The 7,147-nt window shown below is 36.8% G+C and overlaps 1 protein-coding gene across 3 annotated transcripts in view; it reads right to left on the bottom strand.

Moving 5' to 3' along the window:
• Positions 1–1,224: 1,224 nt before the first annotated feature.
• The window catches only part of LOC127431214 (non-muscle caldesmon-like), a 28,888-nt gene continuing 22,965 nt past the window's right edge, over positions 1,225–7,147 (bottom strand). For all 3 annotated transcript variants that reach the window (XM_051681572.1, XM_051681652.1, XM_051681726.1), the window contains one exon: positions 1,225–2,027. The gene's annotated coding sequence lies outside the window, so the exon portion shown is untranslated. The remainder of the gene's footprint in view (positions 2,028–7,147) is intronic.

The raw sequence follows: 7,147 nt of genomic DNA, 5'->3' as shown, positions 1-7,147 counted from the left end.
AGTACTATCAAAGTACACACTTTAAAGTTGAAAGCTGATTTTGGCATTTAGCATTTGTGTTTGACATACTGTATATTTATAACGCATTTGTGTACTTTGTATTTGTATTACATATTTTTCATAGTACTTGTGCAATACTGCAGTAACTGCATCTGTCCAATCTGTTTTCAGATCAGCATCACATCTCTTTTCTGGCCTCACCGTAAGTGTCTGCTATTAGCACTATCAAATCACCTGGAAGTAGTCACCTAAAATAATACTGCAATTACATGTATTGGAATATCATACAAAGTAGCACATAGTGCAAAGTTTTAGCATGAGGTCTCTCCACTTTTAATTAGGGAATTGAGTTGTCAACAGAGCCTAAATCGCACAGACATGTCTCAGATATCAGACAGCTACTTCTTCAGCACTGATCTCAGAGGTCTTACACTCATACAGGTTCAAGAAAAGCACATACTCACAGATTTCAGGAGAGATCAGTCTAACACAGGCCTCAGAGCAGTTCAAACAACGGCCAGGAAATTGGGGCATTAAGATTAAGATTAATGTGTTTATGCTTACGGTTTTCTTTCTAGACTATTGTAAGAGGGAATATATATATATATATATATATATATATATGTAATTGTATCTATTTTTAAGACAATTATTAAATGCACACTAACACAGAGGGTGACAATGAATGCATACTATTTAGCCATATTAATTTTTCTGTGAGAGTTTAGCTTCACATCCATGGTATTTGTTTTTCTAGCCTTATTGTGCTTGCAGGATATGCAGTCTTCCAGTGAGCAAAAATAAAATGTGGAGCAGCTCATGATCATATTTCAGGGACATCACTGCCACACAGGCACTAGAATACTTATTCTAAAGTAACCCAGTGACAGAGTGAGTCACAGTCTGAACTCTTTACATTACATATACATGTAGTTATTTAGCAGCCGCTTTTATCCAAAGCGACTACAAATGAGGAACTTAAGCAATTCGTCATACAAAGCCAACAATATCTACAGGTTATACATGTTACACAGTATAACTGTAGTAAATATTAAAGTATCCAAGGTCATAACTGCTTATCAGTCTAACAAACAGAAGTGGATATACTGATATATTTATAAAAAGAATTCCTCATTGTAATGTTTTGACATTATATTTTCATATATTTGTATAAGTATGAATTCAAAGAGAACAGTATGGACAAAGTGGCCTAAGACATTCACAGATGATTGATCAGTTTTATTGATTATTTGCAAACAAATACATAAAAATCATTATTCAAGCATTCCACCACACACTCTTTCGGCTCATTGATTTACACTGTGTAGTAGGACTACTTAACTGAATATTATTCACTTTTATGGAGCAAGGAATGAGAGCAGGAACATGAGAGTAAGTAAAAAAATAAAAAAAAAACAACAGAGATTTTTATCAAATAGAAAGAAATCATTTAACATTTGTATGAAAAAAATATAAATATTTCCTTACATTTTTGTATGAAAAACATTTTGTTTCAGGAATATTTTATTCCCTTCGGGCATTCAAATTTAGGCGTTTTCCTTTTCTCCCCCGCCCCATTACAATGTATAGATTTATATAGAGTTATTTTTATTGTGTGGTACAGATTTTAAAATATATTTCCGTAAATTAACAAACAGCACTGCATGCTGGCCAATGATTTCAGAGTTCACAGTGAAGTTCTGATCAATGTTTGATTGTCTAATACCTCTAAGACCTGATTCTGTATCTTACACTTGAGTATAGCTGGACAAAACACTTTAATTAAATACCATATACAGTTGTGTTTACTGAGTTCTGATTGGAAGTGATAGAAAGATGTACATGTACAAAGTGTGAAAACACTTTTTTCTCGGAGAAATCCTTTACTATAAAAAGGCCTAGCATAGTAATGCAATGTTTTAGATGTAACTAATAACCAGTAATGTTATTATATCAATGATCACATTTATGTTGTACATTTGTACAACAGCATCTTTTCTTCTGACATCTGTGTGATTAGCAGCCAACTAAAGAGACAAACAGAGAAAAATTCATTATTCAAAAGCTTATATAACAGGAACAGTATTTTACACAAACCAAAATAATGAATAGAACAGATACAAACATTATACAAACATACAATTCTCTCAATCACAATTTCCATAAAAATAGTCTTAGAGTGGTAAGTATATTTTTAAATTAATATTCTGGGTTCAATAAAAGTTAAGCTCAATCAACAGAATTTTTGGTATAATGTTATTTACCAAAAAAATTAATTTAGACCCTTGTTTTTATTTTTTTAAAAAGCAAAAATCTGGGTTACAGTGAGGCACTTACAATGGAAGTTAATGGGGGCCAATCCATAAACGTTAAAATACTCACTGTTTCAAAAGTATAGCCACAAGACAAACTATATCTGTGTTAACATGATTTTAGTGTGGTAAAATCACTTGCCAACCTTTTCTGTGTCAAGTTATATCTAGTTTTACAACTTTGTTGCCATGAGTTTTAACCTTTCCATGAGTAGGGTCTAAATTCCCCTGCAGTGCCCCCTGGAGTGAGTTAATTTTGCACGTGACACTGTACAGCCAGTCGAGTGTAGACAAGTGTTTTTGTGTTGTTTTTTTCTTGTCATTTAATAAAAATACTGTATATAATATAGTAAACATGTAAACAAATTGGTTATGTCTGCTGTACTGTATTTGCTTTATTTATTTTGCTTATACAATATATAACTATAAAAAAAATGAATGGACAAATAATATCAGCAGTCTGGTTTGCCTACGCACTGTTTGACATCGCAGACATTGTGTGTGTATGTGTCAAGCGCTAATGTAAACAGACGTGACTGCGTGCATCCAATAATCGTGCTGTGTTTACTGTGAGTATACGAGTTTTAAGCTGTTACTGTGGTGCTTTTGTAATAGTTTGGCTGTCTGTTTCAGAAAACAAACCTATTATATGGCTGAAAAGGCTGTTTGAGTTGCTGTTTGTGTGAGTGAAAACTGCATCTGCACCTAAGCAGATGTGGCTGCGTGCATGGGAAGATCACGTTTAGATATGATGGCTGTGCATATACAAGCTGTGAACTGTTATCCTGGTGCTTTAGTGATCGTTTGGCTCTCTGTTTCAGGGGGAAAAAAACATATTGTATGCCTGAAAAGACTCTTTTAGTAGCGGTTTGTTTGATGAATGACAACTGCTACTAATGTAAACAAACATTTCAGCACACATCAAGAGGAAGATTGCGTTTTATGTATTGACTGTGCGTATAAAGAGGTGTAAACTTTTTATTGTGGTACTTTGGTGATGAGTTGGATGTATGTATATAAAATAAACTTTTTCTGTGGTTTAAAAGACTGTGTGAGTAACTGTTTCAGTGAATATAAATTACAGACTCTTGACCAACGTAGCCTGTGTCGGCGCAAAAGCCAATTTGAATCTGGCAGCTTATAATTGGTGTATAATTGTGTGATGGTACGTATGAACGGGTTAACAGAAGAATTAATATGTGTTGTTATAAAATTATAAGCTTCACATTTCTGCCTTTTAACCATTCAAAAATTGGTCCCATTCACTTTCATTGTAAATGCCTCAATGTAACCTCGATATTTGCTTTTTTTGTTGTTTGTTTGTTTTTTTTTGTGTTTTTTTTTGTTTTTTTTAGAGAAGAGGAGGGACGAGTCAAAATTCATTTTTGTGATATCAACATTATGGCGAAAATGCCGTCGATTGAGCTTAACTTGTATTGAACCCGGATTATTCCTTTAAGTAACCTAACCCTCATGTAGAAAATGACATCAGTTTACAGCTTCTGGCTAACTGAACAGCTGTCTAGCTTTTGGATAGGTATTGGACAAAAAAAAATGGGCTTTATGCTCAGCTTCAACTTGGCATTTACAGGCATAATGGCATCCAGCTATTATTATTCTTTAAGAATGTGTTAAGCACGATGGACTTTCAAAGTGAAATTCACAATGTGCAGGGAGAAAGAAGGATCACGTTTTAAGCCAAATTTAGCATTAGGACTGGCTTTAAGTTTTAGATTTAACACCAGACATCTATTTGTGGCTTATATTTAATGCAGGTGTTGAAATGCTGATGGCTTTAAGTTACGGTAGCCAGTCTAGCCTGCTTCCACAGCAGTACCCTCCCCCTCTACTGCCCAAACCAGGGAGAGACAATGCCCGTCTGCAGAAACTACTAAAGAAAAATGCCAAGAAGAAAGTGGGCTCTTCCTGTCAGACACCCATCCCATTCCGGTCTAACCTATCGCCAGTAAATGAGGCCAGCCCTGATTTGGAGCACAGCGATCACTCCACTCCTCCAAGAACTCCAGAAACCCCTCTCTTTAGCAGGACCCCTCACTCTCGCTATTCCGCCAGCAGCCCTTTCTACCATTACTCCCGCTCGCCATACTTATACTCTGCCAATAGCTCACACTACAGTTCCACGCCCACACTGTATGTACAATCATACTCAAACCCTGCCCAATTCCTGGAGCACCAGATAGCACCAATATATACATGCTCATCTATTATTTTTGATGATGACACGGAGCAGGCCACAGAAGAAAACCTAGATTTATCATTTGAGATAGCCTTCAGCCAAACTCTTCAATCCAGTTTCTCAGGAGTGGGAACTACACATCATACATCAGGAGCACAACAGAGCCTAAGTCGTGTAGTGGACACCTATCAAGCCTCAGTGCAAAACCAAACCCCCACATTAGCTCCAGTCCAACCTCCTGCTCCAAATTTGACATCAGCCTGTGTACCAGTTTACCAGACAGAGCCTACTGTTTCTCAGGTGGCAGCAAGCCACTCTAATGGAGAAGGATATAAAAATGCTGTACCTGGACTCATTAATCAAAAGCCTCTCACAAATAATCACATCATGGAAACATCATACTTGAGCACTAGCTCGACTTCCACAATTAAAAAAATACCGCAAACAAGGATTTATACTCCAAAGACCTCATTTTATGAGATATCAAAGCCACCTACTCGAGACGCTTTGGAATATAATTCAGCTTACCAAGCACTATCAACTACAAAAATGGACACAACTACAGTAATAGATGATAAACTAAATTCAATGACAACGTACCAAGCTAAAACACATTGTCAACCAAACACTAATGCAGACCCAGTTTCATGGGAAAACAGACCTGTTTTTCAATATTGTGAAGATTATCAACCCTTGTTTACATTAAACTCTACTTTATCCTCCACAATGGAACCAACAGTCTTTACAGAAAATGATTTGGAAACCAAACCTCAAAATCATTTCCTCCAACCTCCCTCATCGATTAATGTAACAACTCAAAGTTCAGTAGTTGTTAATGACAATGGCCTGAATCATTCTGCTGTGGATAAAATTAGAAATTCCACTCCAAATGGTGTCGTTCAATTAGGAATCAAACCATTTATTTCCAAGGCCTATTCTGAGGAATGCTTGACACAGAAGATTTCTAGTTGTGAAGTTTCCTTATCTAAGACGCTTGCTGAATCTAGTAAGTCAAACTCTAGAGCATGTGAAGTGCATACATCTGCAGTTCCACAGGTGTATCCAATGTCTAAAACTGAAACTTCAGAAACCTCTATGTTAATACCAACCAACTCTGTTCCAAGAGATGCAAGTCAGGAGACATCCTTGCCTGCACCCTCCCACACTTATAACACACCCAGCACTCTTGTATATTGGTCACCAAGACCACCAGCACGTTTTGTAGGCAACCAGAGACCATCACAAACTGAACCCAACATCCCTAAACTAAAGTCAATGTACTATGGATTGACACCTGCAGAATATATTGCTTATGGTGGAATCAAGGTCCATTCTCACAGTGATCCTCCTGTCTCTAAGCCTCAAGTACCTGAAGATTTAAAAAACATGACATATTCCATATCCAAACCTCCTGCCAAGTCATCTCAAGAAATATCCAATATTATATCTGATTTCAAGGATGAGAAATCCTCTGATGTGCAAATACCAGTTTCAGAGGCTTTACAAATTTCTGTGGCTGCATGGCCCTCACAAAAAGCAATAATTCAAGACAAAGTACCAGTAATGGACAAAAATGAAAAACAAACTAACAACAATCCCACCTTGGATATACCAGTTGAGACACGTCCTGGAGTAAAATCAAGGCTTCTGGCTTTATTTTCTGAAGATTCAATGTCCCATGGGCTTCAAACAACACCTTTAATAATGTCAGTAAACCCGTCCAGTGCTGCTGTAGCAGAGGCTCGAAGACCACAAATTTCAGGGGCTACAGACATCATCACACAACCTTTGACAGAGGGGGAAAAAATGGCAACTTACCCTTTTCCCCTGGCACAATCAAATATTCCGAACTCAAATACAGCCAGATTATTAACAAAGAATTTCTCATTGGTTCAAAATATTCCACAGCAAACAGCACAGTCAGAGAATGTACACAGATCTATATATCCAACCGAAAGTTATAAACCTGCATTAGTGCAAACAATGCAGTCACAAGTTTCTTCAAATACAGAGCAGAAAACCAAGTCTTTGTCTTTAGAAACACACCAGTCTTCCTCCTCTGTCCACAACTCTACTACCATCACCAAAGGCAGTGAACTCCACAATGTCATAAACACCAACAATGAAATCCTAGCTGTAAATAAAATCACAACAAACTCACCTAACAACAAAGATTCTAGAATGCCATCAGCAGACACCAGAAGTTACAATAAAGTCCCTACTGATATTAAATCTGCAGCCCTCTCAAAGCTAGAAGAACCTAAACCTGCAGCTCTCTTAATGTTAGGTACATCCATGTTTGCAGCCCCCTCTATGATAGAGGTATCCAGACCTGGAGCCTCATATACGTCTAATGTATCCAATACAGTATTTTCATCCAAATCAAATGTATCTAATCCTGCAAGTCTCATGAAAGCAGATGTATATAATGCTGCAAGTCCTTCTAAGTCAGATGCATCTAAACCTGCAGATCCTTTTAAATCAGAAATATCTAATCCTGCAGCTCTCTGTAAGTCAGAAGCCAATAAATCTGAAGTTTTATCAAAACCAATTAACACACCTCCCTCCTTGAAACCCACTGCAATAATCAACCTAAACACTGAAGACACCAAAAGTGAACAGATGCAACAATATGAAA

This window comes from Myxocyprinus asiaticus, chromosome 1 (genome assembly GCF_019703515.2).
Source record: "Myxocyprinus asiaticus isolate MX2 ecotype Aquarium Trade chromosome 1, UBuf_Myxa_2, whole genome shotgun sequence".
Classification (NCBI taxonomy): Eukaryota; Metazoa; Chordata; class Actinopteri; order Cypriniformes; family Catostomidae; genus Myxocyprinus; species Myxocyprinus asiaticus.
Note: the sequence above shows the minus strand (reverse complement) of the source record. Positions and strands in the feature narration are given on the sequence as shown.